The sequence below is a fragment of the Oryctolagus cuniculus genome, chromosome X, assembly GCF_051225735.1.
Source record: "Oryctolagus cuniculus isolate XC-2025 breed Fujian yellow rabbit chromosome X, ASM5122573v1, whole genome shotgun sequence".
Taxonomy (NCBI): domain Eukaryota; kingdom Metazoa; phylum Chordata; class Mammalia; order Lagomorpha; family Leporidae; genus Oryctolagus; species Oryctolagus cuniculus.
In genome coordinates, this window is record NC_142888.1 from 24,824,225 (window position 1) to 24,849,869 (window position 25,645).

A 25,645-nucleotide genomic window follows, 5' to 3' on the forward strand; every position below is an offset into this window, starting at 1 on the left:
CCCCGAGAGTTGTGTAGAGGAAGTGACATTGGAGTGCAGCATGGAGATATGAGATATAGAAGGGATTTTCCTAATGGCCGTAGAGGATCAGCAACAAATGGGACTGGCATGGAGGCCCAGCTCAAGAAAGAGCATGTCGGTTAGACGGCAGGAATGGTGTCACTCAGGGTGACTGTGGCACAGGGTGGCAAGCAAGGGCATCAGACAAGGCTAAAGATCTGAGAGCCCAAGGATGCCGTATCGCTTCACTCTCCAATGTGGTTGCCACACCCAGTGTCAAAGGCCTCTTTCTGGGGCTATACAAGTGTCGAAAGACCACAGAGAAGCAAAAAGGAAAGGCAACTTGGAGGGCGGGTGATCCGGAGCCTCTTCTCAGCTACGATTCAGCCTAGATGACTTGATTACATTTGCTGATTTTTATCAAAGTATCATGTGTCCTAGTTCAAGCTCATGTAGAAAAATGATTAAGAGCAGTGGGTCTGGATTTTGGGTTTCACAGACAAATACAATTTCTAAAAATCAGGGGGATAGCCATAATGATGTCAACTTTTAGTTTTGGCAAGAAAGAATATGCTCAAAATTTGCTAATTTACTATCACCATCTGTGGCAAAGACTGCTAATTGCCTATCAAATATTCATTCTCCCCCTTCCTCCTGACAAATAAAATGCTGTTTTATTTGGGATGGCAATATGGCCAAATCAAAACCACATTTTCCAGCCTCTGTTGGTCACTGGGTAGAGCATCTGGGAAGCTCTTTAAAGGCAGCCGACGGGTTGGTAGGTGTGGGTCTTTCTTCCTCCTCTCTTGTGCCTTCTTCCAAATTAAAATTACCACCTTTGTGGGGCCACAGCACACTAGCATCATCAGGTGGGGCTTACTCTCAGGAGCTGGCAACTTTCCCTGGAAAGCTAGAAGAACCTACTTGCCCTGTGCTGAAAGCCCTCTGAAACTCTCTTGATGTTTCTAGTCCCCTCCATTGCTGTCTGCCCCATATGTGACCCTTGCAGGTGTGTTAGGGGAGGGACTATATAACAGCTAGCATGTGACTTCTGGCTCTTTTCTCTCTGACACTCCTCCTTCTGTCCCTATAAGAGCTTTCGTTTGCTCCGGCTATCTGTTAGTAACTGCCTTTGTACCATGGCCTTCTCTTTTCCTAGATAGTAAGATGCCTTTTGTATCAGTTCACATTCAGCCAAGACAGTATAAAGTGCTCTACATATTTATACTGTCAGTGAAAACTAGACATGTGGAATTGGTTACAAATGTCTTGAATAGGCAGGGGAAGAGATGTGTGGTGGGTATCATGGCTCCACCCAGAACTCCCTTAAAGGAAACACCTACTGTCCCGGCTGCTGGGAATGCTGCAGAAATATAGCCCCCAGGTGTCAGCCCTCCTCAGGGTCTGCCTCAACAGAACACAGCAGCTTGCCCAAGACCATGCCCCGCTGGGGCACCATTTCCGCCCACTGTCAGATGTCTAAAGGACTCTCAACACTGCAGATCTCCCTTTTGGGTTGGCCAAGGCATCATCAAACTTGCCTCACAGTTTGACTCTCCCTCTGCCCCAATCTACTTCCTCCTGCTCCCTCTCACAGATGTTAATCCTTAATAAAGACTCTACGCACCAAACTCCATCTAAGCACTGGCCTCCAGAGAGCCCTACCTGTGGGTCCGCCCTCCACTGACATGACTGGAACAGAGCCATTGTTGAAACCCCAGAGGACTCTCTCAATCACTGAAGTCACCGCAGCTTGGAGCAGCCCACTGCTGAGAAATATGGCACCAGACATAGAAAAAAGAGAAATGCCTCCCTGTATTTTCTGGCCTTCTCAGTACCCACCACTTATTCCCATGAAAGGGAAAGGCCTGGAAGTCAGCTGGCAAAGGAGTCTGGGAAATTGTTTTTGCAGGGTTCCAACCTGAGTGACACAGAGAAGAACATGAAGGGCAAGCATGGCACAGAGAACAAAGAGGTAAGTACCAGGCAATAAAGCCCAGTCTCAAGTCCTCACCGTCTGGGAGAAGGACTGCAGGGGGTGGGGGAGCATGAGCATTTCGAAGAGAGCCCAAGCCTGCCTGAGAACATGACTTCAGGTTCATGAAAAACTGGTTCACAAGACCCAGGTAAGCTGCATTCAGATGCCCGACCCCCAGGTACTGGGAGATAATAAATATAGGTTGCTTAAAGATGCAGCATTTGTGGTAATTTGTTAGAGAGCAGTACATGACTAATACTGTTGGTGATTAACAATGTGGGGTGGAGGAAGCCCGGGAAAGCATCGTAGAGAAAGATTGGAATAAAAAAAAAAAAAAGCATGTTTCAATAAAGAGCAGAGGGAGCAAGAATATTGCAAGTACTTAGAACAGCAAGTACAAGTGCTTGCAGGTATTAAAATACATGGCGTATCCCAGGATTTACAAAATGTCAGGGCACATGGCAAGTGATGAAGCCCAGAGGTCAGAAAAGTAGGGTCGGTAGTTCTCAAACTTGATCGTGCGTTACCATCAAGAAGAGGTTTAAAGCAGTCTGATACCTGGTCCCGGGCTCCAGAGAGTGTTGTAATTAGTGGAAAGTGCCACACTGACACGGGGATTAAAAAAAAAAAAAAAAAAAAAAACTCTGCAGGAGGCAATGGAGGGAGTAATCGCCTCAGGTCTAAAAGTTAAGGGTGGGGTGGGTACCAAGAAGCTCAGTAGTCAAGGCAAATAGTATTTGAAAGCAGGGGTGAGCATTATGATGCTGCTGGTTAAGTCCCCACTTGGGATGCACACATTCCGTGTCGGCATGCCTGGTATGGAGTCCCACCTCCACCTTTGATTCGGCTTCCTGCTAATGTGCACCCTGGGAACCAGCGGATGATGGCTCAAGTACTTGGGTCCCTGCCACTCAAAAGGGAGACTCCGATGGAATTCCTGACCCCTGGCTTTGGTTCTCTCTCTCTCAATCTCTCTCTCTCTCTCTCTCTCTCTCTATCTTTCTCTCTATCTCTATCTCTCTCTATCTCTATCTCTCTCTATCTCTATCTCTCTCTATCTCTCTCTATCTCTATCTCTCTATCTCTATCTCTCTCTCCATCTCTCTCTCTGTCTCCATCTCCATATCTGTCTCTCAATCTCTCTCTACTTCTCTCTCTCCCTTTCCAATAAAATGAAACTATATCTTAAAAGAGTTTTTTTTTAATCACAACTGATACAAAAACTCTGTAACGAGGAAAGGAAACATTCTACGTACATGAATTGCGTGCATCTTTTCCTCAATTCCACGTTCACTTGGCTGTGAGAACTACTGCTCCTGAAAGAACTTATGTACCTTCTTGTAAATCTTCAGATCTGTGCTATGTGAAGGAACCAGGTTTGGGCAGCAAGCAGCAGGCAGACATGATCAGATGCACATTTCTGGAAAGTTCCTTTGGCTGCTGAGTTGTAAGTAGGTAAGAAATGGGGAGTAGGCGTGGCGGGATTCCAACACCGGAAAGAGACAGACTAGCCAGAGGATCCTGTGATTCAGTGTGAACAAAAATCGATCCCAGCAAGGAGTCAGAGAAGAGGAGGGTTGAGTCAGCGGAGGGCTGGAGCTGGCTGTGCCAGCTTGCAAGAGTGAATTGCGTGCATCTTTTCCTCAATTCCCGTTCAGTGGCGTCACACTGGTAGCTTGCGATCGAATTTACACCACAGAAATTGGCAAGGCCTGTAACTTTGTTTTGGTAGCGTCAGTTGTCAGAGGTTTACCTGTACACCTATGGCTGAGAAGCACATTCACGAACACTAGAAGGGACCTGGCGAACTACAGTTAGACATGGAGAGAGAAAAGGACAGAGATGACCCGTAGAGGGCCGCCTGGTGCCACTAGCTAAATCATGAACTTTATGAAGACGGAACTGGCCCCAGGCGAATTCCTTTGGTCTTATAATCTCAGCAGCGGGAGGGACTGATTTCTAGGGTACTTTTTGTTGTTGTTCAAAGCAGCTTTGAAGAGCCACAGGTCCTAAAGGATTTTGGGTGTGCCTAGAGGCTGCTGGGAGACAGGCTGTCTAGGAGAGTATTCGGGCCTCCACTTTCTCATCCCTTGGTCTGGATCTTCAGGAGCCCACGTCCGGGAAGGTACTGCGAGTACCACCACCTGAGCTGATGTTCACCAAGGCACTGCAGAGACAATTGCAGGGATAACATGATCTGCTCTGCTGGGAACTAGGCTGACAGCGTGATTCTAGGGGCTGGTCTGGCCAATAATTTGTTGGCTAACCTCGGACAATTTGTAACCTCTTAGGGCCCCATTTTCTCCAGCTGTAAGATAGTCTTGCTTTCCTTCGCCTCTTAAGTTGTGATTATGAAGATAAAATGAGATAATAGCTGTTAATATTTCTCCTAAAATTTTGAAGGAACTCTTCAAACGCACTATATGATCACACAATTATGAAAACCATCATTATGCTAATAGCATTATGCTAATCATCTAATAATTTCCAAAGGCCTAGGTGGGCCATGACTGTCAAGTCACTAGAGCCAGGCTTTCATTCTAGAGGGCTTGGCGAAGCTGAGTAAATTTCAATTCTGTGAATGGCAACTGACTAAAATTTTGGTTTACTTCTCACTTCCTACTTCGTTCTTTTGGAATTTAAGAAATGACTGCTCTGCCTCAAAGAGAGGAAATGTATTTGGTTTCGTGATAAGAAATTTCAGCTTAGCTTGCCTACTCGCGTTGGAGTTCAAAGTTTCTCTAGATACATTATCATTTAAACTGGAGGGAAACAATCTTCCTTAACTAGAGCTCAGGTCCGTGACCTTGCCTTCATGATGGGCAGCTAATCCACTTAGAACCAGTGACTTGCTTTGTATAATTTATAAGAGCCCATGAAAAGACAGGCCTCTATAGATTAATATTTCAGCTGTCTTCCTTTCCATTCCATCCTCCGGATGTGGTAGCAACAATCACATGAATCATTCCTGAACCGAGTCGATATCAAGCATCCAGAGCTTCATCTGCATTCGAGGAAGGTCCGATCCACTCGAGGGTAGTTCCTACAGGGTTTCAAATACAAGGGGCATGTGCCTTCGACACCTCTTACCCCAACCTGCCCGTACTGTTTTGTTTTGTTTTGTTTTAAAATGTCTTTGAAGTCTTTAACGAGCCTTAAATTCTTACTTCGAGATGGGAGTCTGGGTCCCCTCCTCTTGAATCTGATCGAGTTTGTGAGGGATTTAACCAAGAGTCTGATGGAAATACGTTGTATGTGTGACTTCTGAGGCCAGGTCATCAAACGCCAGGTGGGTTCCTCTGTGTCGCATGCAGTGCTGACTTTCTGGCCACTCGCTCTCAGGACCCCTCCCTTCCAGAACCCAGCTGACCTGGTAAGTCCAGGCCACCAGAAGAGGCCACACGTAGGTGTTCCGATCAACCATTGCAGGGGAGCCCAGCCTTTGTATCAGATCTCAGCCTAGGTACAAGGCATGTGAGCCAAGAAGCCTCCAGATGATTCCAGTCCCCAGCCACGGCTTCCTCCAGCCACTTAGGGCTTCCTCCCTGAAGCAGATTGTGAAAGAGGAACATTGTGGAGTAGGGATAAGCCATTCCTGGCGCCCCTGTCTATAATTCTAACCCAGCAAATGCACGAATGTTAACATAGTAATTATTTATGTCACTAAGTTTGGAGTGGTGTGTTATGTGCCAGTAGACAATTAGAACTCTGGCTGACTAGGCTGAAGTTTCTTTTCCTTTCCCAAGTACATGAGAAATGATTGGCTCAGTGGAAGAGGAGAAATTTCTTCAAATAGTCAGGTTATTCTGGACCTCTGGCTATAGTACTAAACAAGTCTCTCAGTGTTGGCTCTAGATTGCTCTTCCCTGTGTGTTGATTTCTTGAAACACAGACCACTTTGTGCTGTTGAATACCTTTCTCTGTCCAGCCCTTATAGGGTTTTTGAAGATTCATTTACTAATATATAGTATTAAAATTCGGACTATTATCAAATGCATATTTATTGAGTCTCTGTTATGCAGCAGGTGCACTTCTGGATGCTTACAATGCAGTGGTGAGCAAATAACACAGACCTCTGTCTTTCTGAAGATGGAGTCCGGGGTCTGAATCTTTCTCATGCTATGGACCCTCTTGACATCTGGTGAAGCCTGTGGACTCTTCTTCACAATCATATCCATAAACTATAAAATGCCTATGCTCACAAAGGAAATTCATTGTATTGCAGCAGTTACTAATTTTTTTTAAAATGTACATTTATGATACAGTAATAATTTCTTAATACATCCCATAACAAGTTCTAGTGGAAAGTCCGATATATTCTGTGGTAGTGATGAGTGAAAACAATATATTATGATATTTGCAAAAACAGTATTATGAACGTATCTGTGATATCTGTTGTAACAAAGTCACAGGTACAGCCAAAGCTACTGAGGTTTCTTGTTTACATACCCAATGGAAGGAAACACTGAATTTTGGTACAATTTTGTGAAAATAAGTATTTATTTTTATTATACAAATTAATAGATCTTCTAAATTCTGTGATTGATGGCTCTCAGTTTAAGAACCCTTGATTTGAGGGTATAGACAGACAGCAGCCAAATAATCCTAACATATAACAAACTGTGGTGCCTGTTTCGTGAATGCATTAGTTTCTTGAGACTGATGGAAGAAATTACTAGAAGCTCAGTGACTTCAAACAACAGAAATGTATCATTACTTTACTTTTTTTTTTTTTTTACTAATCTGGAGTCCAGAAGTTCAAAAATAAATATCACTGGGTCATGCTCTCTTTAGAGGCTTTTTTTTTTTTTTGGATGAAAAATCCTTTTTTTTTTTTTTTTTTTTTTTTTTTTTGCCTCTTCTGGCTCTGGTAGCGGCTGGCCTTCAGAGTCAGCATCCTCAAATCTCTCTGCTCCGTCTCCACTTGGCCTTCTTCCCTGAGTGAATATCAAAGCCCGCTCTGGCTCTCTCTTAGAAAGGCACTTGTGATTGCCGGTACAGTTCATTTGGACAGCCCAGGATAATGCACACCACACCAACATCCTTCATTTAACCACATCGGCAAAGTCTTTGCCGTATAATGTTTACAAATCCTAGGGATTAAAATGTCTTTCGAGGGCCCATTTTTTACCCTACCACGGTGACCAGGAGTCATGATCCAACCTGGGGGTGTTAGTGTGCTGGGATGGCTGTGTTTTGAAGCTTTCTTCGAGCTGATGGCTGAAGGCAGAGAGTGAGTGAGGAGAATGGAGAGGGTGAGGTAGGTGAGATTGCTTCAGACCGGGGAGCTCTAAACCTCGTTCTGGGTGTGGACGACTGCAAAGGTTTGAGTGTCCCCTCTTAAACTCGTGTTGAAATCTAATTGTCACTGTGACAGTACTGAGAGATGGGAACTTTAGGAGGTGATTAGGCCATGGGGCTTCTGCCCTCATGAATGGATTAATGCTGCTCTCATGGGAGTTCATCAGTTACCATGGCAGTGGCTTAGTGATAAAAGCAAGCGCTCTCACATGTGCTCTCCCCACGTGCTGTCTTCTGCCACGTCATGACGCATGAAGAAGGCCCACACAAGACACCAGTGAGAAATAGGTTCTTTTTCTTTATCAATTACTCAGTCTGTGCTATTGTTATAGCAACATAAAACTGATTAAGGCAGAAAACAGACAATATGTCTGGGGCCTGGAGGGGACCCAGGTGGAGTGCATAGAGATCCCAGGAAAGGTGAGGGGAGGCCACTTTCTGAAGTGTCAGAGGATTTGGTTCTTTTCCTAAGAGCAGTAAGAAGCCATTTGGACAGTATCTTTTGCTGAGACCCGAGGTTGTGAAAGATCATTCTGTTTAAGTGAGGACAACAGGTTATGGGGCAGGGCTTGCTGGAATGAGCGGTGAGGGGAACCAGTTGGAAGATGTGACAGAGTCCCATATGACAGACACTTGGTGTACAGTCCAAGTGATAGAGTTGGGAAAGGATTTAAGAGCGAGGTGAATCAATGGACATTTTAGAAAATCCAACAACTCATGACATAGTATGGACTTCATTAATTGTGGAAACGCACAGACGAAGTGAATCATCAGTGTATTAAATATGCATGCATGAATTGAACTATGCCTTTATTTCACCATACTTAACTTAATCTGAACTGAGCCCATGATAAATTCGATCTCAGTTACTACTGAAAATTCTGTATGCTCTCTTCCTAGGGCTGTGAGCAAGCTTGGAGCATGCTGTATTATCCAGGTAATTGAGCAAGGACCCAGAGTTCATGTTCAGTAATCACCACTCCTATCTTTGTTGAGGCCCACACAGGGTCTTGTATGGCTATTACGGTTTTTAGGGGCATGCTGAGCTGAGCTCTTGTGTCCAGCCACTGAAACCTATAGTTCTTGGCATTTAGTAACCTATTTCTTTGCAGTTGCAAAGTAATCTATGCCAATACACAGTTTTAATGTTCTTTTGGTAAGTGATTGTAGCCACCAGCAACTTTGAGATGGGGAAGAACTAGCTACTCTTCCTGTTACCAGAGTACAAATCTCAGAGCAGATTGTGTCAAGTGCATGGGCCTTTATCAGTAGTTTAAGGAAAGCACAGAAAGAGTTCCTACCACCTGGTAAGCTTGGGAAACCTTCAGACTTTGTTCTTTCAGGGGCTCCACCCACCACCTTGTTTGAAAGGTTCACTTGCAGCCAATCTCAAAAGTCCAGAGGCACGATTCTTGGATTCAGCCTACATCAGCTGTGGATGTGGGCCTTGCCAGCTTCTTGTGGCCTGCTTATTCTCCTTTTGGATTATCCCTTAAATCAGAGCTTCACGGCAAGTAGTTCATTTAGGAGATAAAGGAATCACCTATAGGACAGTGGATAGGTTAGCCCCAGGAAGAAAGATCAGCCAATAAAAGGAGTATTGTCATGGCAGTTACCACTGTGGGCAACTAGAGCTTAAATCTGCAGAAAAACGCTGGGAGCCAATGTAGAACACACACCTCTGAGTTATCCTACCTGAGGGATGGAGGAGCTGCAGTATTTATGCACCAACTCTGATTAGTTATTGATTGAGGGCTTCTCAAAAGGAGTTAATTTCCTGGTACTTTCGCCTGGCCACACAGGCAGCAAAATGGACTCTGGTGACAGGAAAGCCCACTAGATAGACAAGGCACCTGTTGTCACTTGGATGCTGGCTGGTTTGCCCAGAGTATAAAAGTGGTGGTACTCAAGTGACATGCTAACAACATCTGCTACATGTGGGGAGATAGCCTGTTGCCATCATTCTTTCTGCTACCAAACAAGTTGCCAATTTTACCTATGAAAACCCATTCTCATTTTTGCTATATACAAACTAGGAAAGTTTCAGGTATTGGAAACACCGTCGATGGTGTGCATGGAGTAGCCATCTCTGGAAGGCGGCCATTTTGCTTTCATGTCAGCTGAGCACTCCCTCAGAGTGGGGAAGTCTCCATTAAGCAACTGATGGCCCCTAGAGTTGAAACTTAAACGATTATACCTACCAAGTCACATCTATGCTGAAATCCTTTAAAATTCATTTCAGACATAATCAATCCTGCTATCCCAGAGTCCTTTGCTCAGAGGACTTGACCCTATTCAGTCACTGTGCATGGGAACCCCACCCATAGCTCAGGTCCTCCCCTATTACCTTAGGTCTCTCCCCCACTAGCTCGGGTCCACCACCCCTATCTCAGGTTTCCTACCACTAGCAGGACCCACAGTAACCAAGACCCCTTCCTCAAAGCTCTCCACATAGTCTTTACCTTTTCCCCATTTCTCCCTGTGAACTCCAAAGATTCTCCTCCATTTCCTCATGCCCACCCCTCCCAACACACACACACACACACGAGTATTTGTTAGGATTATTTCTTTCAGTGGCTTTAGGTTTCTGTGAAACCACAAACAAGGATTGTATTTCCTATCCCGTGTTCTGGTGACGGCGACACAAAATCCCTGAGGCAAAGGAACACCCACTTGTCTTGCTGTGAGAGGACGAGGAGAAGGAAAAATACCTCCAGCAGCAAGATCGAACTGCAAATTAATATCTTAATAAATTATGCTGCCACACTTGCATGAAACTTGCATTCTGTGCTTTCTGTTAAAAAACAAGGTAATTTGAAAACACATAACATGGATTGATGCTGCTGCAGCACAGGTACCATCTACTGGATGTCTCCCATGTCTCAGGGTCCATGACAAGATCAGTTCGGTGCATTACATCATCAAATTCTCATGCACCTTAGGCGAGGCTGATTTTCCCCTTTAGGCAGTTAAAGAAGCTGATTTTCACAGTGATTCTGAAAAAACTATTTTTTTGCAATAACAAAAAGTTCATTGGCAAGGAAAAAAAAAGCCCAAAGTGAGCGAAATAAAGAATTCCTTAAAATCTCTCTATTCATGCATTATAATTTATGTTTTCCTTGTATATTCCCATCTTTTTTCTTTGATGTCTATTTGCACATATATTGTTAAAAAAAACAAAATTGGGTTCTTTCAGGAGCAATGTTTTTTATTCACCCTCTGAGAATGCTGAAGGCCGAGTTTCTGACATGGATTCTCTTGAGCTGGGAACGAGATCTTCACCAGGGCGATCCAAAAGCATGCAGGCTTCAAATCATTCACCGTGTAAAGAGATGTGTGCTGAAAGGGGAGGGCACAGCTTCATTGTGCGATTTTGGTGGCTCCTTTGTGAAACTCCTGGGTCTGCAGTTTACAAAATCTTCTGTGGGTTTGCTAAACAGCCCTTCTCTTTTGGCCCTGGGTCTTCCCTCGGATTGAGCATTCCCAATTTGGACAGTGTTGCTTTAAAATGTGAGGCCATTCGCATTGATCATGTGGGACCATAACAAAAATCCACACATTTGATTCTTCTACTTTTCTACTTTCTCAAATCCGGACGAGGTTGAGAACCCCAATTAAGAGGAAAACATTTTGAGAGTGGCTCTCAAAGGCTAAGCGGAAAGAAAAGGGAAACCCTTCTCCAGGCTTCTCCCCAAGCTCCCGACAAGCCCGCGATTGTCTCAGGTTGGAGTCCCAGCTGAGTGAGCACATTCCCCGACCCAGGCCAAGACAAGACTTGGCGTCTTCCCAGCCCTCCTCATTATGACAGGAGTCTGCGGCAGCCCCCCTCGGAGTGGGCGGAATGGGGAGGACCGGGAGCCCCACACAAAGGGGAGTGGGTGGCCTCACCCCTGGCAACCTGGCAGTGTGCGGTCACAGCTCCCTTCAGGGACACTCACAACCATAACCCCGCCCCCACCCCCAACCCCCACCCCCCGCACACCCATTTCCTTCCTTGCTGCAGACCATAACCCAGACTGTGGATCGTTTTAGGGCAGGGACTGTGTCTGGCCTATTTTTGAGTCCCCAGCCCCTGGCAGTGCTTAAAATATGCTTATTGAATAAATAAATGAACGAATGAATGAGTGCATGAATATCTAATTTCCATAATACCAAAACATTTCCAAGAGGCAGCAGGGCCTTTGACCTTAGTGAGCCAAATGCACAGGATAGACAAAGGATTTCCAGAAAGTTCATGGCAAATGTGTGCTATAAAAAAATCTACGCATGGATTCTAATTCTTTTACTCTCATTTTTCTACACATGTTTTGAAGTTCCCTTATATTTCATGATACCTACCCCTATGGAAACAGGGGTCCCAAATGCTAGATTTAAACAAACCCCTTCTTGCAAAGTCAGACCTGACTAACCACAGTCATAAACTCCTATTCCCCCATGACCAGTCTGTGACTGCAACCCCAGCAAAGAAAGGGTCCCCGATCTGGCCTCTGCTGGCTTGTCAACCTCACTAGGAACTTCAGCCAAGACCCTCATCCCAGTCCCCCTATCACAATGGCATCTAACCAATCTTAGAGCAAAACACTTCCAACAAGTGGAGTTTTACACAGAAACCCAAGGTGTAAAATGATCAGATCTGTTGCTCTGGATAAATATGAAGGTACCTCCCATACTCTCCCACCCTCAACCTAATGTCATGTGCAATCTTGAGCTCTGGGGTCACGCTTTGAAACCAACAGAGCAAGACTTCCATAACAGCCTTGTACTGAGACTCCCTGCAGGTAAGCTTACTGTGTCCCTGCTTAAAAACCCATAGTGCTTCCTTCCTGCTGTGGATAGAAAAACATCATACACTCTTAGCTTACCTGCAAAGTCTTTCTTATCCTAGCCCCAACCTACAATTTCAGATCTATCTCTTATCAAGCTGCCCAATATTCCCTTTGTTCCAGTCTCTCTAAACTTCTCCTTGTTTGATAAATATGCCAAGACTCTCTATAAGCACATACCTTTGCATATGTCGTCCTTCACTTAGATCTTTATGGTTCAAATTTGACAGATTCTTGAGTGTCTTCCTCAAGGGATGTTTCCTCCCATTCATTCTTCTTGGGGGATTCTTAGGTTCTTTTTCTTCCCTAGTAGGCTGTGTGTTTCTCAGGGGCAGGGACTGTGCGTCATTAACTCCCCACCCCAAAGTGCCTAGTGCTGTGCTTGGAACAAGAGCAAATAAGTGTTGGCTGAACAAATGGGTAGATCAACAAATGCATGAATAGATCATTGTTGGCTAAAGCCATTGAGGACCAATTTCCAGAGAGAGTAAGACTCAGGCTGAATTTTGAAACATAGGAGGAATTGGGGTAAATGGAAACTTGCTGGAAGACTTAAACCCACTGTTGACTTTGAATAAAAGAAGTCAGGATTATTGCCTTGATGGGCTTTTATGAAGGAAATTCTGGCAGGAATTGAGATAGGAGTTCCCAAGGCACTTATTTATCTGAGTAGACCATGAGTTGAAATTTCTGGAAGAAATCTCATTCCCCCTAGTCAGTATCTTAGAGCTTTCCCTTCTTCCCACCCAATGCAATATCCAGACATTGTCATGTCTTCTCATCCCTGGGAACTGTATCTCTTGGCTCCCTTGCCAACTGACTTCCAATTAGATTCTTACTGTTGCAAGAAGTAGTAGCAGGAGACCTAGGGAGCCTCTTCCTGATTCCATGTGGTGGGCAGAGGCTGGCGTCATTCAACCATGGCTCTGTGGTAGACAGAATAACGACCCCCCTCCGAAATGCCCATGAAACCTGAGAATATGTTACCTTATACCACAAAGGGAGCTTTGCAGTTGTGATTCGGTTCAGGATGTTGAGATGGGAGATGGTCCTGGATCCTTACAAGCAGGAAGCTAGAGGATCTGTGTCAGGAGTCTCAACCAGGATGGAAACAGGAGTTGGACTGAGGGAAGGGAGGCACCGTGAGCTAGGGAGTGTGGGTGGCCTCTGTAAGCTGGACAAGGCAAGGAATTCCCCTCACCCTAGAGCATCCAGAGGGGGAACAACCCTGCTGCCCCCTTGATTCTAGGCGTGCAAGACTCGTTTTGTTTACCAGAACTGTAAGACAAAGAATGTTGTATTATGTAAGCCCCTACAAGCCACTAAAGACACAGTCATTTGTCCTAGGAGCAATAGAAGGCAAACACAAGCTCTCAATGGATCAGGCTTTTTCTGTGGCCCTTTCTTCATGGCCCCAGCTCCGACTGTGCTCAGACAGCTCTGATCTTTCCCTCGTGCTTCCTGCTTACTGCTGTTGCTAGTCTCTGGGTGTCTCAACATTCCTTGTTGGTTCCTCAACCTTTCCCATAGCTCTGTGAATGTTCCTTTCATTAAAGTCTCTCGAACCATCCTCTTCTGGACTGTGTCTCCTGCTCTGGGGGTGTCTAACTCCCCACCTCTGCGAAACACAGCATAGAGAGTCCTCTGGTCCCACTTGCAACTCTGAGCTGAAGGGGCCGTGCACCGTGGTCAGAATACCTTCTCTGTAGGGGTCTGATTTTCCTGGGGGAAAAATGCCTGCTGGCTTCCCCATAGAAGGGGATCGCCATTTGAGGGCATTCACATCACCCCTCCTGCAACGAGATTTGAAAATAATTCCCACTGTCCTTTACAGAGTAGGGATTTTAAACTGTGGTGGGCTCTGAATGGGCATGGGGGGAGCTCTCTGAAGCACCCACAATTGTGAATTTCGTGTGTAGTCTGGGGCCTGTGCACATTCCCAGGCAGCTCTGCGCAGCTCTGCACTGCAGTAGATGCTTTCTGTGGCCAGTGCCTCGCACCCTTGGTCCACCTCTGATTTTGGTGAGGATATCGAGGCCAGGCCCTAGGGAGGAAAAACGCACTCTCCCTCTCACTCTACAGAGTTTGCTCTGAAGCTGCGTAAACCTGTCTAGCCTTAAATGTAGAAAATAACCTGCACTTCCCCCTGGAGGCAGTCCTTACCACAGGAAAGCCGAAGTCAGTGGGACAATGCCCCAGTCACCAATGTCCTCACTGGACCCTTGGGGGAACCTTCTGTCCTGCAAAAGCCGACTCCTGACCTTGATAACGTGCCCTTCACTTGGTGTGATCTCCCTGTCTCCTACGCCCTGGAATTACCTCTAAAGCAAACCACCTGTGTCAAGTCCAGGTCTTGGGCTTGGCTTTCTGGAAAAACACACTAAGACATCAGGACAATTTCAGAGAGACCCAAATTTGGCTTTCACATCCTGGACACTGCACCTCTCACCCAATGATACCCAGGATCGCAGGCCCCCTGGGACTTAATGAAACATTCTTTGTTCCACCTTGGATTCCACAAAGACCACAGCTAGCAGTGATTCCTTTCAGACAAGCTAATCATTTTTCCTTCTTCACCTTCTGGGATCCAGAACGGCCAGCCTCTTCTCTCGTGTGATATCTGTCTCCCTAGACCGTCTTCAACACCCAAACCCATGCTCACATGCAAAAGCCCTTTTATAAAATTTATTATTTTGGCCGGCACCGCAGCTCAGTAGGCTAATCCTCCGGCTGCAGCGCCGGCACACCGGGTTCTAGTCCCAGTTGAGGCGCCGGATTCTGTCCCGGTTGCTCCTCTTCCAGTCCAGCTCTCTGCTGTGGCCCGGGAAGGCAGTGGAGGATGGCCCAAAGTGCTTGGGCCCTGCACCCGCATGGGAGACCAGGAGGAAGCACCTGGCTCCTGGCTTCGGATCGGCACAGCACGCCAGTCACAGTGCGTCGGCCGCAGCGGCCATTTGAGGGGTAAACCAATGGAAAAGGAAGACCTTTCTCTCTGTCTCTCTCTCTCACTGTCTAACTCTGCCTGTCAAAATAAAAAAGATTTATTATCTCATTTATTTGAAAGGCAGAGTTACAGAGATAGAGAAAAAGAGTGAGAGAGAGAGGTCTTCCATCCAATGGTTCACTCCCAAAATGGCTGCAATGGCCAGCGCTGAGCCATTATGAATCCAGGAGCCAGGTGCTTCTTCCAGGTCTCCCACATGGGTGCAGGGGTCCCAGCACTTGGGCCATTCTCCACTGCCTTCGCTGGCACATTAACAGGGAGCTGGATCAGAAGTGGAGCAGCCGGAATTCAAGCCGGTGCCCATATGGGATGCTGGTGCTGCAGGCCAGAGCTTTAATTTGCTGAGCTACAGCACTGGCTTCATGTTGGGGCCTTATTAGGCTTTCTCTGCCTGCTGCTCATGCTTTTGTCCAAACGTCCCAGTATCTGCTGTGCTTACTACAGGAACACTTCAACCGGATCAGAGACATTTCATGGGGAGACTGTATGATGGGGAAAAGATAGGAAGAGCTGAGTCCCTTTTCCCTCTGGCTGAGCGGAGTGGAATCACCACCACCATATCAGTCATCTATTGCTGCTTAACAGATATCCACAGACTTAAGGCTCGAAGCCCTTGCTTCTGAGCGCAGTTTCCACGTGTCAGGGGTCTGGTCCAGCCCTACGAGGTCATCCGCTCAGGGTCTCACTAAGCTGCAATGGTCAGGGCGGGGCAGGGCGTCTCATCTGAAGCTCAGAATCTTCATTCAAGTCAGTGTGGCTGCTGAGCCACTTCAGTTGCTTGCAGCAGTGACACTCCTGGTGACTGACTTCTTCAAGGCCAGCAGCAGCATTTGTCCGACTACTTCCCAGGCTGACTTGCCCATTCCCTTTAAAGGACTCTGCTGAGCTGCTCAGGGCCCGCCCACACTCAAGGGGGAGGGCACGCATTATAGAGGCAGGCGTCCTTGGGGGGGTCACCTGAGAATGCTGCCTCCCAGCCACCCTGAGAAACAGAAGATGCGGGGCGGGGACTGCAGAGCTAGGAAGCCATTGACCTTCATTGTTGTCTCTGCTTGTCATTCTCCATGAGTGATGCCTTCTCTAGTGAGAAAACATTTTTCATTTTGAAAATTAGCCATCAAATTGGAGAGGAAAGCCCAAAGGTTTTGAAGAATACGATTAACTTATTTGGTGAGATGAGGCAGAAAAAGCCACTTGGCTCCCTTTACCTTTGCGATCAGCAGGCCCTCAAGTCAGAAAATAGGGATCACCCTTGGCATCTCCATATTCTCCTGCCATATAAATCATCACCCGCCATTCACTTTACTTCCTTGGTGTCTCATGAATCTGTGACTGCTGCAGAGACCTCCTAATTGTCCTGCAGCTTCCACTTGGGCCCTCTGCACTCCATTCTGCCCACAGGAGCCTGGGCTAGGGGGTCACACTTTTGGTCCAGGGCAGGGTGGTGCACTGTGACCCTATTCCAAGCCTGCCTGGTCCAACTCTCCATGGGCTGCTGCATAGGTCACTCTACCAATGAACTTGTTTCCTAGGGCTGCCATAACACAGCACTACAAACTGGATGACCCAAATCACAGAAACGCACAGGGCCAGCATTGTGGTGCAGCGAGTTAAGCTGCCCCTTGCAGCAACCTAGTCCCATACCAGCGTGCCACTTCATGTCCCAGCTGCTCCACTTTTCATCCAGCTCCCTGCCAATGCACCTGGGAAAGCAGCGGACAATGGCCCAGGTGCTTGGGCTCCTGCCACCCATGTGAGAGACCTGGATAGAGTTCCTGGCCCCTGGCTTTGGCCTAGCCCAGCCCCAGCTATTGCAGCCATTTGGGCGGTGAACCAGTGGAGGGAATATTTCTCTCTCACTCTTTCCCTCTCTTTCTCTCCCTCCCTCCCTCCCTTCCTCTCTGTCTCTCTCCGTCTCTGTGACTCTGCCTTTCAAATAAATAAACCTTAAAAGAACACGGAAATTTACCGACTCAGTTCTGAAGGCTAAAGTTCTGAGGTCAAGGTTCTGGCAGGGACGTGTTCCCTCCCAAGTCTGTAGGGGAGGCTCCTTCCCTGCCTCGCCCAGCTTCTAGTAGCCTGGATTGGAGCAGCATCCCTCCAGTCTCTGCGTCCATGTTCATGGAACTGTCTTTCCCCTGTGTCTGTGTGTCTCCCTGTCTGCATGCAGCATTCTCCCTGGGTGTCTGTTTCAAGTCTTCCTTTCTCATAAGGACACAAATAATATTGCATGAAGTCCCAACCTAATGACCTCATCTTAACTTGATCACCTACAAAGAGCCTGTATCCAAATGAGGTCACAGTCAGAAGCACTGGGTGTTAGGACTTAAGCATATTCTTTGGTAGTTGGGGAAGAAGCGGGGAATCACAAGTCAACCCATAGCAAGTACCCCAGTTGGAATCCAGGTGTCCCACTCTTCTGTGTTTGTCCTCAATAATTTCACAGTGGAAGAACACAGACCTGGAAAACAGCCAAGCATGGCTGCCCCCAGGTAGACACCTGGCTGGCTGCAGAGACAGCCAAGCATCCAGGCTTCTGAAGACTGGGAAGTAGCCTGCTAGAGACACGGTGTGGGTGATGGGCCATTCTCACATTTAGGAGGATGGGATTTGGGTCCTGCAAGGACATTCACTGTGCCTCTGGCAATGCCCTTAAGTGGGCATTGCACACATCCACTGCAATCTACCCTTCCAATCTCAGTTCAAGTTCTCCTTCCCCAGGAAAACCACCGCTGATTCCCAAGGCTGGCCCAGGTCTTCTGTCCCCTGCTCTCTCAGCCCCCATTCTCCTTCAAAGTAGCCTCATGCGTGTGACTATCAGACCCAGGCATGGCTCCATCCCTAAACAGTAAGCTCCATGACTTCACGGCCTGTGCTGTTTTTGCTGTTTTCCCCCTATCTATCATCTAACATTTGCCTGCAAATGTTCAATAAATGTTTGTTGAATGAATGAATGAGTGCCTACCAGTTTGCTTCCTGGACATCTTGATAAATGGTGAAAAGACAAGAATAGTTGGAGTTCTATATATCCCCAATATTTGTGATAGATGCATCCTTGATGAATTAAGTCTTTGAAAAACAGAAACATTTATGTGGGCCTTCTCTGAAACTACATTCCCATGGAAGTCATGTGACTCCTCAAACTAGCCTCAGGTTTGAATATGTGTTTCTGCTAAAAGGCAATGTAATGATACAGACCCTTAGGGCTCCTTGTGCTCAGGCCGCAGCAGCCAGGATCCACTGATGATGGTTTAGCACAGAGGTATGTGAGGCTCCCTTCAGGGTCTGGCCCAAGATCAGCAACCGCATTTGGTAGCTGGTTAAGATAGAAGACTGTTGGGTCCTCCCACCTCCATAATCAGGACCTGCACAGCAACAAGAGCCCCAGGTTATCTGTGAGCACAGTAGCATATGGGAAACATAGGCACATAGTATAAGTGGCTTGGACCACTCAGAGAAGAGAGAGAAAGGGAGAGAGGGAGAGAGAGAAAGAGAGAGAGAGAGAGAGAAAAAAACAGAGAGAGAGGCACAATAGCTATAGGACTTTCTGATGTATCTTCAGATGTCACCTGGTGTCACTCCCACTACATTCTCCTGGTTATAAGTGAGTCACCAAGGTCAACCCAGGTTTAGAATTTGTCTCTACCTCTCAGTGGGAAAAGTGCCGAAGAATGTGCCTCAAGTCTCTTTTCTCCATGAATCAGAAATTGATGTCTGCAAACAGGGCAAGAGCCTGGGGTTAGAAGGAAAAGAGCAATGGAAGTCGTCCACTTTCTCCTGCTTGGTGGGATTCCAGTGCATCCTGGGATCTGTCTGAGTCTGCGTCCTCATCTCTGAGCCACGACAATACCTTTGCCAGGGACTTCTGGGAGTTTTAAAAAGAGAAGATCCAGGTAAGTCACAAGTAGTGTGTAAACAGTGCTTACTATTGCTAATAGCGCTAGTCACAACAATAATGAGCTGGCTGTTATATGTTAGCTTACTACCAGGGGTTTCCAAAGGTGCTGATTTAACTCTGAAGAGCGGATCATGTGACTGGAGTTTCAGAAGGCATGGAGATTGAGGGGAAGCCATTTCTGGGGATACAGATTTTTCCGTGGCCTCTGTCTTAGCCAACACCTGGATTCGTGGTTGCGTGTGACATGTTCTACAATCTGCATTTCCTGAGCGTAAGAATAGCATCACAGTCAGATCCATAAAAAGCACAGTGTCTCTGGCTCTACTCCCACTCGCTCTGCAGGGATGAGGAGCCCCTGGGATTCCTCCCAAACGGTTCTGAGCCTTCTCGCTGTGTTCAGCAGGCTCCTGCTCCTGGTGGCCTGTGGTGCCACACCAACTCCTCTGAAGTCTCTCACCCCTGCCTATGCTGAGATGGTCCTTTCACCCCAATGCCCGCCAAAGGCACTGTTGTATTGCCTGATCCTGTTAAAGATGCCCAGCTGTCACAGACAACCCCCAACATCTGATGGGACTGCTGAAAGCCCACACTAGAGAGCTGATGTCAGGCAAAGGGGCCACCTCCCATGCCCACCAAGGGGCTGGCATCAACACTGCCGCTTTCCCACTTCCCTTTACTCCAGGGTTTAGAGGCAAAAACCATTTTCGAGAACATCGATGGTGTTGGTCAGCTCTATGCCATTGTGCTAGAATTATGGCAGTGTGGTGGCAGGTTAGGAGTACAGAATTAGTCTACAGAGGGGCCATCGTGGTGGCACACTAGGTTAATCCTCTGCCTGCGGCACCGGCATCCCATAGGATGCCGGGTTCTAGTCCCGGTTGCTCCTCTTCCAGGCCAGCTCTCTGCTGTGGCTCGGAAGGGCGGTGGAGGATGGCCCACGTGTTTGGGCCCCTGCACCTGCATGGCCATTTGGCATAGCTCTGATTGCAGTGGTCATTTGGGGAGTGAACCAACGGAAGGAAGACCTTTCTCTCTTTCTCTCTCTCACTGTCTGTAAATCTACCTCTCAAATAAATAAATAAATAAAAATCTTAAAAAAAATTAGTCTGCAGAGGCTGAAATCCTTGTCTCTACCCTCACTAGCTGTGTGATTTTGGCCAATAACTGAATCTCCCCATGCCTTAGTTTTCTCATCTACAGAAAGAAGCTACCTTCTTCATGGCATTGTTAGAAAGTTTAAATGAGCTAATCCATGTAATGTGCTGGGTGTAGTGCCTGGCACACAATGAGTACTCAATAAATGCAGACTTCTATGATTCACCACCACCCTTCATATATAGAGTGAGTATTTTCCTAGGGGACTCTTTGATCTCAAATGCCAAGAGTGTTGGTGACTCCCCTCTCCAATCCTTAAAAAAATGACTGGACAAGTAAAAACCCTTCTATAACCACAACTTTGGCTCAACCTAGGACAATTACTGTAGTCAGAATCCCTGTGCAGCATAATTTATATTTATTTCACACAGGATGAGTGCTAACATTAATTATTATGGGAGCTAACACTTATTGACTCTTGCTATGTGCCAGAGACTGGGCATATAAGTTTTTAGTTTATTTAATACTCATAATAACTCTAAGAGGTAGGTGCTATTATTTTCCCATTTTGGTAGATGATTTATTAGTCTACTCAGGCAACCATAACAAAATGCCCTAAACTGGGTGGCTTAAACAACACAAATTTATTTTCTCACAGTTTTGAAGGCTAAATATCAGAGACCAGACTGCTCTCATGGTCAAGTTCTGGTGAAGGCCTCCTTTCTGGCTTGCACCCAGCTGCCTTCTTGCTATGTCCTCAACATGTGTCTCTTTTTATAATGGCCTCACTCCCATGACCTCACCTAAATCTAATTACCTCCCAAACCCTGTCTCCAAATGCCCCCATGTTGGTAGTTATGGAATCAACAGATGAATTTTGACGGGACACAATTCACTCCATAGAGTGTGGGAAAATCGGAGCACATAGAAATCAAGTAAATTTACCAAGAGGACATGGCTATTCAAGCTCATTTTTTGGTCCCAAAGCCCCAACTCTCTTCCCATACATAAGACTTTATCCTCTCATGAGTGGGTAGATAAAGTTTGGATCATGAAAAGGCTCAAGCACCCTTTCCTGTGTGACAACCACTCAGATACCAAATGGCATAAAGCAATGAATCATTGTTTTTCCCAGTTCTGTGGGTTGGCTAAGGACTGTTGATCCTGCCTATACTCTCATGTGGCTGGATTCATTGGGAGGGTTGGCTGGAAATTGGGTTTGGAGAGGTAGCTGAGATGGCTCAGCATCTGTGTCCATGAGGTTCTTGATTCAACATGAATGGTGATCTTGAGTGGACATTCTTGGTCTCAGGCTTCCAAGACAGTGGGAGTGGAAGCTTCAAGGTCTCCTGAGGCCTAGCCTCAGAAGTTGTATAACACTTCCGCTACATTCTATGGGCCAAATCAAGTCACATGGTCAGCTCAGATTCAAACGAAAAGGGAAACAGAGTCTACCTCTTGAAGGGTTTAGCTTAACAATCACATTACAAAGCAGTGTTCATAGTGGGATAGGAGGAACTTCTAGCCATTATACTATACCACAGATAGGTAAAATCCAGACACTGTTAGCACCTAACATCTCTGTTAGTGAGGACTCTTGTTTGCATGTGACAGACTTCCAACTGCAACTGTGTTATCAAGAAAAAGGAGGAGAAAGCTTATGGGGTCACTTTCCTTTCAAATCTATGTGTTAGCCTGATTTGGTCACCAGCACTTGGCCTCTTATTCATTCTTTCTCTCAGGTGAAAACAGCTCCATAGAGTGGTGAATCTGATACTAGTAGTTTGATTCTTACAATTTTACTAAAATGGATATTTTCTTCCAAATTTCTCCAGCAGAATTCCTAAGATTACACCTCATTGGCTTAGCTCTGGACACATATCCATCCCTGAGCCAATCATGAAAACCAGAAAATTAGAACATGCTGCTTGGCCTGTCTTTGGTCAAGTGTCTGTGGCAGAAAGCATATAAGCCCATGGGTGTGGTATCGAATGTTTTACAACCAGCTGTGCTGTGAGGGAAAGGAGATGCTCATTGGTAGCATTTGCCAAGTTCAAAGGTGTAAACACTCCCATCATGACTGGTTTCAAGCTATGTTCAATGGTCCTGTGCCCAAACCAGGGTGGCGTCTGGATTTAAAAGGCAAATGACTCAATAAATGTTCTCCTCCTTTTTCTTGATGTAAGCCAGTTGGAGCTGGAGTTGTGCCATGTGCAAGCAAGACTCCTCGCTAACAGAGATGTTAGATATTATCTAGTTGGGAAGGACAGCACAATGAGACCTTGTAGATGGTTGTTTCCAGCACACCACTGCATTACCCATCCGAACTGGAGGCCAAGGGTAGAGGAAGAGCAGTACCTCAGAAGGAAATTGGGAAGTGGAAAATAAATATAAAAACCAACAAGCTGCCAATCGAATTCCTGTATTTTCTTTCTCTATCAATGGACAATATTTAAAGGACTAGTAATTTATCTGTTATTCTGCTTTTTAAAATAATAATGAAAGTCAAAAGGAGGTTTGGAGCTAGATGAGCAACATGATAAAATATTGAAATAAAGAATTTGCTCAGCAGATTTTCATGCTAAATCAGTTCTTTCTCGACATGATAAGTTACCAGCCTGTCTGACCTTGTCCCTTTCCCATACTGAATATAGATAGGCAGTTGGTTTTAAAAATCACGTTTCAAGTAACAACTAAGCTTTTTGAGTGTTTCCTCTGTGCCAAATGCTCTGCCTGGATTATCTCATTTAGTCCTCAAATCAGCTTCACGAGGTAGTTACAAATGTGGAAACTGAGGCACAGAGAAGAGAGCTCCCTTGCTTAAGGTCATGCTTGTACTACTTGGGTTGGGATGTCTCACAATCCAAAAGAGCCCTTTAGCAAATACTTCACCGCCTTGAGGATCGCATCCTCGTATGTCTGTGATATCAAGGTCCCTGTTTGAATCTGGGTTTGCATTCAAGGGAAGGAACTGCTTCTTCTTGGAGGACACATTCTAGCCAGGACACATGTGTGGGTCGTCGCTCAGGCTGCACCTGCTTACAGCAGGAATCCCTGGCCTGTAACTGGTGGAGGGGTGAGCTCTTCTGGTCTCTGCCTCAGGAGCTGAAACTTGACCTCAGCTCCTTTGGGTCAGCCACCGGAGTTAGCTGCCAGTGATGCTTCCAAGCAGACTCAGCACTCCCTTACAGCCTCCTGGAGCATGTATTTCGCTACTACTCGTGGAACAATCTGAGGCATGTGGAAATGAAAGCACCCTAAAGGTGGGTTGAGCAAGGCCACGCCGATGACGAATGTGTGTCCCGGAAGACATTGGCATGCTTGGGTATCTCCCCCAGGCTCGAAATGATTTGTGGGCCTGAGAATTTGGATGCTTTTATGACCTGAACCTTTAGCCTTTCTGGAGCCTGGGAGGGAGGCCCAAGAGGAGAAATTGCCAGAAGCAGTTGACGTTTGGCCTTGGTTTGATTTGTTCCAGTTGTTGTGCAGCTGCCCCTGAGTCTGCTGGCATTGATCGCCTAGGGTCCCTGGACACTCCACTCCCAAGCTGGAGTCAGGGCTGTAGATAGAAGAGAGCAAGCAATAAAACAAGGATGAGCAAACCTTGTGTTCAGAAGTCAGGAAGGAGGATACAAGGAAAAACAGAGGTGCCTGTGCATATGCATGACATGTGCTCAGGGAACCCTTGTGCACGGAGCCTGCACGCGCAGGGAAGGGAGTGCGGGCAGGCAGTTTCTAGGACCACTCAAAGGCAGATCTAGGGCTCTTGACAGGAGGGCAAAAGCATTCCAATAGGAGGGATGGCCTGTGGGGAGGTACAGGCCGAAGGTTCTGGGCCTGAGAAGGAAGAAGGAGGCAGAGAACAGAACTGAGGGCACGTGGCTGGGGCAAAGGGTTGGAGTAGAAGCCACTGAAGCTAAAGATCAGGACTGTGCCAAGCCCGGGGAAGCAGGAGCAGAGCAGGGTGGAGCCCACACAAATATAAGTGGGAATAGTTGTTGTCCAGGTCATCCAGGAAATCGAAGAAATTGAGACAAACACCTGGGAGGGAGGCACCATGCAGGCCTCCACTGGATGGTGAGGCTGTGGGTTGAACACTCAAGTATTTTCCTCCACACAGACACTGTTTCTATTCTTCCCCAGCCACAAGCCTACAGCTGGGGGGAAAGGGATGATTTTCAAAGCCCATACTGAGATAAATCTTGTAATACAAACTGCTGAACAGCTGGCCCTTTAAAGCAGAGAACAGCCATTTAGTCATTAATCCATCGCTTTAAAATGCAGAACCATCCTACCCCATCACACACACTCTCACGCACACACACACACGTGCACACGCTCTGGTTCAATTTCATGTGGTGTGCTGAGAACTGCTGCTCCTGTCCTTTCCGTGGGCACAAAGACCTCCTTGGCTCCAGGTGTTAAGGGTTAACACCAGCACCAGGAAGCAGGCAAGAGGCTGGAAAGGTGCAGCACATTCTAGATGCCTTTTCACCATGTTCCTCCCCGTGGCTGCCCCTGAGCTCGGATTGTGGGCAACAGCAGTGCCCTTTCCGGATCCTCCTGTGTTGCCCAGGCTTCTTGCTGTCCGGGAAGTGGTCTGCAAGGGCAGCTGTCCCCATCAGGCCCCACAGCCCACGCATTGCCTCTAAGGCCCAGCTTGCTAGTTCTCCATCTTCTTCATACAGTTGGTCACCTTGCGTGATCTACACCACCTGCCCTCCTGATGGTGCCAAGTTGCCACCAAGGCCCATTCTGTTTGTCCCTCCCTGAGGGCAATGTTTGCCATCTGAGTGCAATGTGTGACCCTACTGAAAGGCAAAGAAATAGAATTAAACCCCATCACGTGCAAACACACACACACACACACACACGTGGCTGTGACTGACAGATTTGGAAAAGAGTAGTGTGTGTGTGTGTGTGTGGGTGGGTGGGTGGGTGGGTGTGGGTGTGTGTAAAGAGAGAGAGAGAGACAAGGAGGGGTAATCAAATGAGTAACTGCTTGAGGTGGGATGAATTGGTTAGCTGTCAGGTATAAGAAAATTAAGGCCATTAGCTATTTTCGATTTTTTTTCTGTCACGTCAACAAGATTAGCAAGCCAAATGCTCCAGGAGCTCGTGTGGGGGAGTCTTGAGTGCTCCATGAAACCTGCCAACCTCTGCCGAGGGAGATTGCCTGGAATTCTCTCCCGCCTGCCCTTTCAGTGGGTAATAATAACGGGAGAATTAGTGAGCAGACAGATGCCGTGCGCACTGGTGCACAGCGCTCAGCGTTGTAGAATAATGAATATATTTGCAACGGCTGTTTCAATGGTTGTTTCTTAAAATGATAAAGTTAATTTTGCTGGGCCCTCCTATATTTTTTCAACCTGCATCTCACAAAAGATGCAAACAGAGATCATCCCTTATTCTTTTATTCACAATGCTTTTAGTATGACACAAACAAGAAATCGCATTCTGCATCTGGTTGTCCAGCGATGGTTACTTCGGTTTGTTGTTGGTCGGGGGTCAGACAGATAAACAGGGTCATTGAGCAGTGGGGTGTT

At 46.7% G+C, this 25,645-nt stretch overlaps 1 long non-coding RNA gene across 2 annotated transcripts in view; it reads left to right on the plus strand.

The window, feature by feature from the left end:
* The window catches only part of LOC149119578 (uncharacterized), a 74,104-nt gene that overhangs the window by 24,081 nt on the left and 24,378 nt on the right, over positions 1 to 25,645 (plus strand). Inside the window, exons 2-3 of one of the 2 annotated variants that reach the window (XR_016228213.1) lie at positions 1,913 to 1,975; positions 3,331 to 3,802. The exons of the other annotated variant lie outside the window; for it this stretch is intronic. This is a non-coding gene — a long non-coding RNA (uncharacterized LOC149119578). Of the gene's footprint in view, positions 1 to 1,912; positions 1,976 to 3,330; positions 3,803 to 25,645 lie in introns of those variants that run through there. 2 annotated transcript variants of the gene reach the window in all.